Source organism: Amphiura filiformis, chromosome 10 (assembly GCF_039555335.1).
Source record: "Amphiura filiformis chromosome 10, Afil_fr2py, whole genome shotgun sequence".
In the NCBI taxonomy this organism is placed as follows: Eukaryota; Metazoa; Echinodermata; class Ophiuroidea; order Amphilepidida; family Amphiuridae; genus Amphiura; species Amphiura filiformis.
In genome coordinates, this window is record NC_092637.1 from 12549743 (window position 1) to 12562880 (window position 13138).

The window sequence follows — 13138 nt, forward strand, 5'->3', positions numbered from 1 at the left end:
CATTAATTCACCTCACAGTTTTCCATTATAGTATTCAACTTTACTACCTGGATCCTCAAGTTTCCTTCCACCCTTGAGGAAATATTTTCATCCTTCCAGCATCCAACTTTGGCAGTTTTTTTTTTCGATCTTTGCCAGAAAATTTTATCAGACCACCAAGATGGCCGCATGACTTCAGAATTCTGCACCCATTACCTATGGTTGTACACAGCTACCACAATGGTCATGCCACGCCCATTGCATGGACAAGAAATTGGACTTCATGTTCTCTCATGCTATGTTGTATTTCATCTCTTCAAAACATGGTGAGATTGTTCCTATTGTTCTGCATCAATTCTGCCTTCAATTTGCAAATAATTCTATAAGCTTAACTATCCGACTTTGGCTGCTTACTTGCTGGTACTAGTGGTAGTACTACTGTTACTGAACAATGCAGTCATACCAGTTCACCCTCTACTTAGTTATAATAACTCTGAGTGTTCTTCAAATCTCCCACAGGCCGAACAATTTGACCAATGGCCGCACAGATGATATTAGTGCTTCAATCAATCACAAAGTACTACGGAGGCAAGCTGACCTTCCCAACATATTTGTGTTCTGGTTGGAAGAAATGGGTCTGAACTTTGATGACTACACGTGCTCATTGTTTTCTGTTCTTGATTATGAGTCAAACAATTATGGCCCATCAACCACGTTTACTTCACTGAAACTTACATACAAGAAGCTGAAAATGAATTTCAGCCCCAAAAGAAATGTGTCCTTAGCCATGGCTCTTCTCCTGTTAGCAGGTGATACTGAGGTTAATCCTGGGCCACGCCCGGTGAAATACCCATGCCTTATCTGCCAAAAACCAGCTAAATGGGGCCAGCAATGTCTCCAGTGCGATCAATGTGACGGCTGGTACCACATCGAGTGTATGAACATGCCAGAAACTCTATATGAGGCCAATGCACATAGTAGTGCAGCGTGGATTTGTTGCCAGTGTGGCCTGCCTAACATCAGCCCCACAATATTCCACACGCTTTCCAGCATTTCGTTATCAAACTCCTTCAGTTGCCTGGATGACACTACCTTATCCCTTTCTGAGGACATTGGGTTACCGATTGCATCATCTTCCCCTTCAACCAATCCTCACCGTTCCAAACAGGTTTCCAGTCAATCTCACCACAAAGGTCATCAGAAACTTAAAGTGTTAGTGGTGAATTGTGATGGTTTATACGAAAAAGTTCCCCAGCTTGAGAACATGATTCAGCATCATAATGCAGACATTGTCATTGGAACTGAGTCTCACCTCAGTAGTGCTATCCTCACCACAGAAATTACCCCTCCTGGCTTCATTACTTATAGGAAAGATCGAGCCCATGGGAGGAAAGGCGGTGTCTTTATCATGATCAAAGACGACATAATTGCCACTGAGTGTAACATTATAGAATCTGAGGCTGAACTGACATGGATCGAGATCCACATCCAGCATCAGAAGCCGTTAATTCTGGGCTCCTTTTATCGTCCACCAAAATCTCCTGTTTCCAATCTTGAACAACTTGCAAACTCTCTGTCCGATATCCAATCTAAATTCAAGGACGCAATCATCGTCGTTGCTGGTGACATAAATTTAGCCGATATCGATTGGATCGACCGAGTGGTAAAACCTTATGCCATAGAACCTTCAAAATGTGCTTTTCTCCTTGATATGTGCAATGAATTTTTTATGGACCAAATGGTAAAGGAACCAACACGCATTTCGGGTGCAACCAAAAACATCCTTGATCTCGTTCTCACCACCCATCCCGCATTCATTGAGCAGTGTAAGGTGTATTCCGGGATCAGTGACCATGAGTTAGTCTGTTTCACATTGAACACTAAGCCAAAGCTGAACAGGAAAATTCCCCGCAAAGTGTTCATGTTTGATAAAGCCGACATTAACAACCTGAAAGCTGACATGCTTAATTTTCAGCAAGTGTTCCTATCTAGCGACCCTAACTCAAGATCTGTGGAGTCAAATTGGGACAGGTTTACTTCCAAAATTCTTGAGCTTATGGAGAATCATATCCCATCCAAGATGTCTGCTACCCGTCATACAAACCCTTGGATCACTAAAGGGGTGCGGAAGATGAGCAGAAAAAAACAGCGCCTCTACAATAAGGCTATAATGACTCAAAAACAATCTGATTGGGAAGCATACAAGGATTACAGGAAGTTGACCCAAAGAAAGTCCGTCAGAACTATTGGTCCTTCCAAAATAACATGCTCAATAATCCAGAGGATAAATCTAACAAGGCTTTCTGGAGATTTATCAAGTCCAAGAAGCAAGATTCTACAGGTGTTTCTTCTCTCAAGCAAGGCTCCAAGGTCATATTCGACAGCAAGGGGAAAGCAAACACCTTCAACAACCAGTTCAGGTCAGTTTTTACAACTGAGGAAACATCTAACTTGCCTAAGATGACTGGCTCTGCTTACCCATCTATCAACAACATTGTCGTCTCAACCGAAGGGGTGTTAAAGCTGCTCAAGTCCTTACAGGTCAAGAAAGCGACTGGGCCTGATCTTATCCCTGCCCGTTTTTTGAAGGAATTGGCTGTTGAAACTGCTCCAGTATTAACTGCTATATTCCAACAGTCATTAGACACTGGTACTGTACCCAATGCTTGGAGAATAGCCAACATATCTCCCATATACAAGAAAGGGGACAGGAGTACAGCTTCTAACTACCGCCCTGTTTCAATCACGAGCATATGTAGCAAGCTAATTGAGCACATTATCTTCAGTCAGGTGATGGACCACTATGACACCTTCAACATCCTTACAGACGCCCAGCACGGGTTCCGCCCAGGCCGCTCCTGTGAGTCCCAGCTTCTGATAACCACACACGATCTAGCCAGTGCCCTCAACAATAAAGGCCAAGTTGACGCCATTGTGTTGGATTTTTCCAAGGCGTTCGACCGCGTTCCCCACCAGCGCCTCCTCCTGAAACTACAACATTACGGAGTTCGAGGTTCATTACTCGCTTGGGTAGACAACTTCTTAACACAACGCACGCAACGAGTCGTCATCGATGGCCAGGCATCGGAATGGGTCCCCGTCACCTCAGGAGTGCCCCAGGGCACAGTGCTTGGTCCTCTGCTGTTCTTATCATTCATAAATGACCTTCCATCAGGCATTACTTCAAATATCCGGCTCTTCGCAGACGACTGCCTCTTGTACAGACCTATCAACAATTCAGAAGACACACTAGCATTGCAAAAAGATCTTGACATGCTTCACCAGTGGACATCTATTTGGCAAATGAAATTTAACACTGACAAATGTCATTCTATGAGATTCACCCTACGTCGCAATATTATTGACGGCCGATATCATTTAGGGAATAGTGCTCTGACAACAGGAAAATTCCCCGCAAAGTGTTCATGTTTGATAAAGCCGACATTAACAACCTGAAAGCTGACATGCTTAATTTTCAGCAAGTGTTCCTATCTAGCGACCCTAACTCAAGATCTGTGGAGTCAAATTGGGACAGGTTTACTTCCAAAATTCTTGAGCTTATGGAGAATCATATCCCATCCAAGATGTCTGCTACCCGTCATACAAACCCTTGGATCACTAAAGGGGTGCGGAAGATGAGCAGAAAAAAACAGCGCCTCTACAATAAGGCTATAATGACTCAAAAACAATCTGATTGGGAAGCATACAAGGATTACAGGAAGTTGACCCAAAAGAAAGTCCGTCAGAACTATTGGTCCTTCCAAAATAACATGCTCAATAATCCAGAGGATAAATCTAACAAGGCTTTCTGGAGATTTATCAAGTCCAAGAAGCAAGATTCTACAGGTGTTTCTTCTCTCAAGCAAGGCTCCAAGGTCATATTCGACAGCAAGGGGAAAGCAAACACCTTCAACAACCAGTTCAGGTCAGTTTTTACAACTGAGGAAACATCTAACTTGCCTAAGATGACTGGCTCTGCTTACCCATCTATCAACAACATTGTCGTCTCAACCGAAGGGGTGTTAAAGCTGCTCAAGTCCTTACAGGTCAAGAAAGCGACTGGGCCTGATCTTATCCCTGCCCGTTTTTTGAAGGAATTGGCTGTTGAAACTGCTCCAGTATTAACTGCTATATTCCAACAGTCATTAGACACTGGTACTGTACCCAATGCTTGGAGAATAGCCAACATATCTCCCATATACAAGAAAGGGGACAGGAGTACAGCTTCTAACTACCGCCCTGTTTCAATCACGAGCATATGTAGCAAGCTAATTGAGCACATTATCTTCAGTCAGGTGATGGACCACTATGACACCTTCAACATCCTTACAGACGCCCAGCACGGGTTCCGCCCAGGCCGCTCCTGTGAGTCCCAGCTTCTGATAACCACACACGATCTAGCCAGTGCCCTCAACAATAAAGGCCAAGTTGACGCCATTGTGTTGGATTTTTCCAAGGCGTTCGACCGCGTTCCCCACCAGCGCCTCCTCCTGAAACTACAACATTACGGAGTTCGAGGTTCATTACTCGCTTGGGTAGACAACTTCTTAACACAACGCACGCAACGAGTCGTCATCGATGGCCAGGCATCGGAATGGGTCCCCGTCACCTCTCAGGAGTGCCCCAGGGCACAGTGCTTGGTCCTCTGCTGTTCTTATCATTCATAAATGACCTTCCATCAGGCATTACTTCAAATATCCGGCTCTTCGCAGACGACTGCCTCTTGTACAGACCTATCAACAATTCAGAAGACACACTAGCATTGCAAAAAGATCTTGACATGCTTCACCAGTGGACATCTATTTGGCAAATGAAATTTAACACTGACAAATGTCATTCTATGAGATTCACCCTACGTCGCAATATTATTGACGGCCGATATCATTTAGGAATAGTGCTCTGACATCTGTTGACGACTATCCATATCTTGGCTTGACATTCACCTCCAATCTGTCATGGTCCAAACACATCAGCGGTGTGACAGCTCGTGCAAATAAAATCCTGGGGCTCATCCGCAGAAATCTGAGAGGTTGCTCTCGCAAGTTGAAGGAACAAGCCTACATGTCGCTGGTCCGACCACATCTTGAATACACATGTCCAGTCTGGTCTCCATACCATCAAAAAGACATCAATAAAATTGAAAACATACAGAGGCAGGCTGCAAGATTCGTCCTCCACCGATACAGACGGCAAGACAGTGTTTCATCAATGCTTCAAGAATTACAATGGGTCTCCCTCGAGCAAAGGCGAAAAACATCCAGTCTCATCCTCATGTACAAGATATGTAACAACCTTGTGGCAGTCAACCCAGCTCTCTACATGACTCCAATGCTTCCATCCTCTACAAGAGCCTACCATCCCAGTAAATTCAATCCACTACCAGCCCGTATCCAGCTCTTCAAAGCTTCGTTTTTCCCGCGTACAGTCGCCTGGTGGAATTCTCTACCAGTGAGCACCTTGTCTTCTCCAACTTACGAGGTGTTCAGGGGAGCAGTTACTGGTTCAATGTAATTCCAGGTCCATTTTTACTCGCACTTTGTATATATCGGCACCTTCATTACCTGCACTGCACGGGAGCAACAAGTTTTCTTCCTTGGCACTACATCCAAACTTATGGACCTTGCCAAGTATTTACGTAGAGGTAGAGGTAGAGGTATAGCAGAATTAGCGCTATTATGCTACAGATGCTATTAGCATTTAATTAGTATGCTATCTCTATGCATTATAGCGCTAATAGCAACGCTAATGAAAAATCCGTTAAAACTGCTATTACCAAACCACTTTTAGCGTTTTAGCAGTTATAAGTGCCTCATTTGCAAATATGTCAATAGCGCTAATAGCAATTAATAGCACGTCATATGCAATTGTGCTAAATGTAAAAAGATTCTAAGTCTAGAGACAACGTGCTATTAGCGCTAATAGCGCTATTAGCGCTAATAGCAAATAATAGCACGTCATATGCAATTGTGCTCAATGTAAAAGATTCTAAGTCTAGGGAAAGCGTGCTATTAGCGCTAATAGCGCTATTAGCGCTAATAGCGAATAATAGCACGTCATATGCAATTGTGCTAAATCTAAAAAGATTCTAAGTCTAGGGAAAGCGTGCTATTAGAGCTAAACGCGTTATTAGCGCTAATAGCAATTAATAGCACGTCATATGCAATTGTGCTAAATCTAAAAAGTTTGTAAGTCTAGGGAAAGCGTGCTATTAGCGCTAATAGCGCTATTAGCAATTAATAGCACGTCATATGCAATTGTGCTAAATCTAAAAGATTCTAAGTCTAGGGATAGCGTGCTATTAGCGCTAATAGCGCTATTAGCGCTAATAGCAATTAATAGCACGTCATATGCAATTGTGCTAAATCTAAAAAGATTCTAAGTCTAGGGAAAGCGTGCTATTAGCGCTAATAGCGCTATTAGCGCTAATAGCAAATAAAAGCACGTCATATGCAATTGTGCTAAATCTAAAAAGATTCTAAGTCTAGGGAAAGCATGCTATTAGCGCTAATAGCGCTATTAGCGCTAATAGCAAATAATAGCACGTCATATGCAATTTTGCTAAATCTAAAAAGTTTGTAAGTCTAGGGAAAGCGTGATATTGGCGCTAATATCGCTATTAGCGCTAATAGCAATTAATAGCACGTCATATGCAATTGTGCTAAATGTGCGGCCTTGATGTTTTTTGTTGATGGTGGGGACAGAGGTCTCACTAGCTTTTTTGCCCTGCGGGACCCTTTTATATTGCAACTCACTTGGAGTGTTTAGTTGTCGTATGGAGTCACCGGCCTGGGGCCTGCCGGCCCTGCGGCCTTGATGTTTGTTGTTGATGGTGGGGACAGCGGTCACACTAGCTTTGTTGCCCTGCAGCGGGGCCCTTTTATATTGGAACTCACTTGGAGTGTTTAGTTGTCGTATGGAGTCACCGGCCTCAGGCCTGCCGGCCCTGCGGCCTTGATGTTTGTTGCTGATGGCGTGGACAGTGGTCATACTAAGTTTCTTGACCTGCGGGCCCTTTTATATTTGAGCTCACTTGGAGTGTTTAGTTGTCGTATGGGAGTCTGCGGCCTTGATGTTTTTTGTTGATGGTGGGGACAGCGGTCACACTAGCTTTGTTGCCCTGCGGGGCCCTTTTATATTGGAACTCACTTGGAGTGTTTAGTTGTCGTATGGGAGTCACCGGCCTCGGGCCTGGCGGCCCTGCGGCCTTGATGTTTGTTCCTGATGGTGGGGACAGCGGCCATACTAAGTTTCTTGCCCTGCGGGGCCCTTTTTATATTTGAACTCACTTGGAGTGTTTAGTTGTCGTATGGAGTCACCGGCCTCAGGCCTGCCGGCCCTGCGGCCTTGATGTTTTTGCTGATGGTGGGGACAGCGGTCACACTAAGTTTCTTGCCCTGCGGGGGTCTTTTATATTGGAACTCACTTGGCGTGTTTAGATGTCGTATGGGAGTCAACAGCCTGGGGCCTGCCGGCCCTGCGACCTTGATGTTTTTTGTTGATGTTGGGGACAGCGGTCACACTAAGTTTCTTGACCTGCGGGGCCCATTTATATTGGAACTCACTTGGAGTGTTTAGTTGTCGTATGTGAGTCTCCGGCCTCAGGCCTGCCGGCCGTGCGGCCTTGATATTTTTGTTGATGGTAGGGACAGCGGTTACACTAGCTTTCTTGCCCTGCGGGGCCATTTTATATTGGAACTCACTTGGAGTGTTTAGTTATCGTATGGAGTCACCGGCCTCAGGCCTGCCGGCCCTGCGGCCTTGATGTTTTTGCTGATGGTGGGGACAGCGGTCACACAAAATGTCTTGCCCTGCGGGGCCCTTTTATATTGGAACTCACTTGGAGTGTTTAGTTGTCGTATGGAAGTCACCGGCCTCGGGCCTGCCGGCCCCGCGGCCTTGATGTTTTTTGTTGATGTTGGGGACAGCGGTCACACTAATGTTCATGCCCTGCGGGGCCCTTTTATATTGGAACTCACTTGGAGTGTTTAGTTGTCGTATGGGAGTCTCCGGCCTCGGCCCTGCCGGACCTGCGGCCTTAATATTTTTGTTGATGGTGGAGACAGCGGTCACACTAGCTTTCTTGCCACGCGGGGCCCTTTTATATTGGAACTCACTTGGAGTGTTTAGTTGTCGTATGGAAGTCACCGGCCTCAGGCCTGCCGGCCCTGCGGCCTTGATGTTTTTGTTGATGTTGGGGACAGCGGTCACACTAATGTTCATGCCCTGCGGGGGCCCCTTTTATATTGGAACTCACTTGGAGTGTTTAGTTGTCGTATGGAGTCACCGGCCTCAGGCCTGCCGGCCCTGCGGCCTTGATGTTTTTTGTTGATGTTGGGGACAGCAAACACACTAAGTTTCTTGATTTGCAGGGCCCATTTATATTGGAACTCACTTGGAGTGTTTAGTTGTCGTATGGGAGTCACCGGCCTCGGGCCTGCCGGCCCTGCGGCCTTGATGTTTTTTGCTGATGGTGGGGACAGCAGTCACACTAAGTTTCTTGCCCTGCGGGGGCCTTTTATATTGGAACTCACTTGGAGTGTTTAGTTGTCGTATGGGAGTCACCGCCCTCGTGCCTGCCGGCCCTGCGACCTTGATGTTTTTGTTGATGGTGGGGACAGAGGTCACACTAGTTTCTTGCCCTGCGGGGCCCTTTTATGTTGGAACTCACTTGGAGTGTTTAGTTGTCGTATGGGAGTCACCGGCCTCGGGCCTGTCGGCCCTGCGGCCTTGATTTTTTGTTGATGTTGGGGACAGCGGTCACACTAAGTTTCTTGCCCTGCGGGGCCCATTTATATTGGAACTCACTTGGAGTGTTTAGTTGTCGTATGTGAGCCTCCGGCCTCAGGCCTGCCGGCCGTGCGGCCTTGATATTTTTGTTGATGGTGGGGACAGCGGTTACACTAGCTTTCTTGCACTGCGGGGCCCCTTTATATTGGAACGTACTTGGAGTGTTTAGTTATCGTATGGGAGTCACCGGCCTCGGGCCTGCCGGCCCTGAGGCCTTGATGTTTTTGCTGATGGTGGGGACAGCGGTCACACAATATTTCTTGTCCTGCGGGGCCCTTTTTTATATCGGAACTCACTTGGAGTGTTTAGTTGTCGTATGGGAGTCCCCGGCCTCGGCCCTGCCGGACCTGCGGCCTTAATATTTTTGTTGATGGTGGGGACAGCGGTCACACTAGCTTTCTTGATTTGCGGGGCCCTTTTTATATTGGAACTCACTTGGAGTGTTTAGTTGTCGTATGGGAGTCACCGGCCTCAGGCCTGCCGGCCCTGCAATTAATAGCACGTCATATGCAATTGTGCTAAATCTAAAAAGATTCTAAGTCTAGGGATAGCGTGCTATTAGCGCTAATAGCGCTATTAGCGCTAATAGCAATTAATAGCACGTCATATGCAATTGTGCTAAATCTAAAAGATTCTAAGTCTAGGAAAGCGTGCTATTAGCGCTAATAGCGCTATTAGCGCTAATAGCAAATAAAAGCACGTCATATGCAATTGTGCTAAATCTAAAAAGATTCTAAGTCTAGGGAAAGCATGCTATTAGCGCTAATAGCGCTATTAGCGCTAATAGCAAATAATAGCACGTCATATGCAATTTTGCTAAATCTAAAAAGTTTGTAAGTCTAGGGAAAGCGTGATATTGGCGCTAATATCGCTATTAGCGCTAATAGCAATTAATAGCACGTCATATGCAATTGTGCTAAATGTGCGGCCTTGATGTTTTTTGTTGATGGTGGGGACAGAGGTCTCACTAGCTTTTTTGCCCTGCGGGACCCTTTTATATTGCAACTCACTTGGAGTGTTTAGTTGTCGTATGGGAGTCACCGGCCTGGGGCCTGCCGGCCCTGCGGCCTTGATGTTTGTTGTTGATGGTGGGGCGAGGGGTCACACTAGCTTTGTTGACCTGCGGGGCCCTTTTATATTGGAACTCACTTGGAGTGTTTAGTTGTCGTATGGAGTCACCGGCCTCAGCCTGCCGGCCCTGCGGCCTTGATGTTTGTTGCTGATGGCGTGGACAGTGGTCATACTAAGTTTCTTGACCTGCGGGCCCTTTTATATTTGAGCTCACTTGGAGTGTTTAGTTGTCGTATGGGAGTCTTGCGGCCTTGATGTTTTTTGTTGATGGTGGGGACAGCGGTCACACTAGCTTTGTTGGCCTGCGGGGCCTTTTTATATTGGAACTCACTTGGAGTGTTTAGTTGTCGTATGGAGTCACCGGCCTCGGCCTGGCGGCCCTGCGGCCTTGATGTTTGTTCCTGATGGTGGGGACAGCGGCCATACTAAGTTTCTTGACCTGCAGGGCCCTTTTTATATTTGAACTCACTTGGAGTGTTTAGTTGTCGTATGGAGTCACCGGCCTCAGGCCTGCCGGCCCTGCGGCCTTGATGTTTTTTGCTGATGGTGGGGACAGCGGTCACACTAAGTTTCTTGCCCTGCGGTGGTCTTTTATATTGGAACTCACTTGGAGTGTTTAGATGTCGTATGGGAGTCAACAGCCTGGGGCCTGCCGGCCCTGCGACCTTGATGTTTTTTGTTGATGTTGGGGACAGCGGTCACACTAAGTTTCTTGCCCTGCGGGGCCCATTTATATTGGAACTCACTTGGAGTGTTTAGTTGTCGTATGTGAGTCTCCGGCCTCAGGCCTGCCGGCCGTGCGGCCTTGATATTTTTGTTGATGGTGGGGACAGCGGTTACACTAGCTTTCTTGCCCTGCGGGGCCATTTTATATTGGAACTCACTTGGAGTGTTTAGTTATCGTATGGGAGTCACCGGCCTCGGGCCTGCCGGCCCTGCGGCCTTGATGTTTTTTGCTGATGGTGGGGACAGCGGTCACACAAAATGTCTTGCCCTGTGGGGCCCTTTTATATTGGAACTCACTTGGAGTGTTTAGTTGTCGTATGGAAGTCACCGGCCTCGGGCCTGCCGGCCCCGCGGCCTTGATGTTTTTTGTTGATGTTGGGGACAGCGGTCACACTAATGTTCATGCCCTGCGGGGCCCTTTTATATTGGAACTCACTTGGAGTGTTTAGTTGTCGTATGGAAGTCACCGGCCTCGGGCCTGCCGGCCCTGTGGCCTTGATGTTTTTTGTTGATGTTGGGGACAGCGGTCACACTAATGTTCATGCCCTGCGGGGCCCTTTTATATTGGAACTCACTTGGAGTGTTTAGTTGTCGTATGGAGTCACCGGCCTCAGGGCCTGCCGGCCCTGCGGCCTTGATGTTTTTGTTGATGTTGGGGACAGCAAACACACTAAGTTTCTTGACCTGCAGGGCCCATTTATATTGGAACTCACTTGGAGTGTTTAGTTGTCGTATGGAGTCACCGGCCTCAGGCCTGCCGGCCCTGCGGCCTTGATGTTTTTGCTGATGGTGGGGACAGCAGTCACACTAAGTTTCTTGTCCTGCGGGGGCCGTTTTATATTGGAACTCACTTGGAGTGTTTAGTTGTCGTATGGGAGTCAACAGCCTGGGGCCTGCCGGCCCTGCGACCTTGATGTTTTTTGTTGATGGTGGGGACAGAGGTCACACTAGCTTTCTTGCCCTGCGGGGCCCTTTTATGTTGGAACTCACTTGGAGTGTTTAGTTGTCGTATGGGAGTCACCGGCCTCGGGCCTGCGGGCCGTGCGGCCTTGATGTTTTTGTTGATGTTGGGGACAGCGGTCACACTAAGTTTCTTGCCCTGCGGGGCCCATTTATATTGGAACTCACTTGGAGTGTTTAGTTGTCGTATGTGAGCCTCCGGCCTCAGGCCTGCCGGCCGTGCGGCCTTGATATTTTTGTTGATGGTGGGGACAGCGGTTACACTAGCTTTCTTGCCCTGCGGGGCCCTTTTATATTGGAACGTACTTGGAGTGTTTAGTTATCGTATGGGAGTCACCGGCCTCGGGCCTGCCGGCCCTGAGGCCTTGATGTTTTTTGCTGATGGTGGGGACAGAGGTCACACAAAATTTCTTGCCCTGCGGGGCCCTTTTATATCGGAACTCACTTGGAGTGTTTAGTTGTCGTATGGGAGTCCCCGGCCTCGGCCCTGCCGGACCTGCGGCCTTAATATTTTTGTTGATGGTGGGGACAGGGGGTCGCCGTGTCATGAAGCACTAAGGGGCCCAGTTATATTGGAACTCACTTGGAGTGTTTAGTTGTCGTATGGAGTCACCGGCCTCAGGCCTGCCGGCCCTGCGGCCTTGATGTTTTTTGTTGATGTTGGGGACAGCGGTCACACTAAATTTCTTGCCTTGCGGGGCCCTTTTATATTGGAACTCACTTGGAGTGTTTAGTTGTCGTATGGGAGTCTCCGGCCTCGGGCCTGCTGGCCCTGCGGCTTTGATGTTTTTTGTTGATGGTGGGGACATTGGTCACACTAGCTTTGTTGCCCTGCGGGGCCCTTTTATATTGGAACTCACTTGGAGTGTTTAGTTGTCGTATGGGAGTCACCGGCCTCGGGCCTGCCGGCCATGCGGCCTTTTTTTTTTTGTTGATGTTGGGGACAGCAATCACACTAAGTTTCTTGACCTGCGGGGCCCATTTATATTGGAACTCACTTGGAGTTTTAAGTTGTCGTATAGGAGCCTCCGGCCCCAGGCGTGCTGGCCCTGCGGCCTTGATGTTTTTTTGTTGATGGTGGAGACATTGGTCACACTAGCTTTGTTGCCCTGCGGGGCCCTTTTATATTGGAACTCACTTGGAGTGTTTAGTTGTCGTATGGAGTCACCGGCCTCAGGGCCTGCCGGCCCTGCGGCCTTGATGTTTTTGTTGATGTTGGGGACAGCGGTCACACTAAGTTTCTTGCCCTGCGGTGCCCATTTATATTGGAACTCACTTGGTGTGTTTAGTTGTCGTATGGGAGTCTCCGGCCTAGGGCCTGCCGGCCCTGTGGCATTGATATTTTTTGTTGATGGTAGGGACAGCGGTCACACTAGCTTTTTTGCCCTGCGGGGCCCTTTTATTTTGGAACTCACTTGGAGTGTTTAGCGCTCAATAGCGCTAATAGCACGCCTTACGCGATTAGCGCTAATAGCGCATCTCACGCTAATGAGTGCTATCAGCGCTAATAGCACCTACCATCCGTAGAAAATGATAAATATTAAATTTTGCAAACGATATACTAATGAGCGCTAATATCGGTATTAGCACACACTACGATATTAGCGCTAATAGC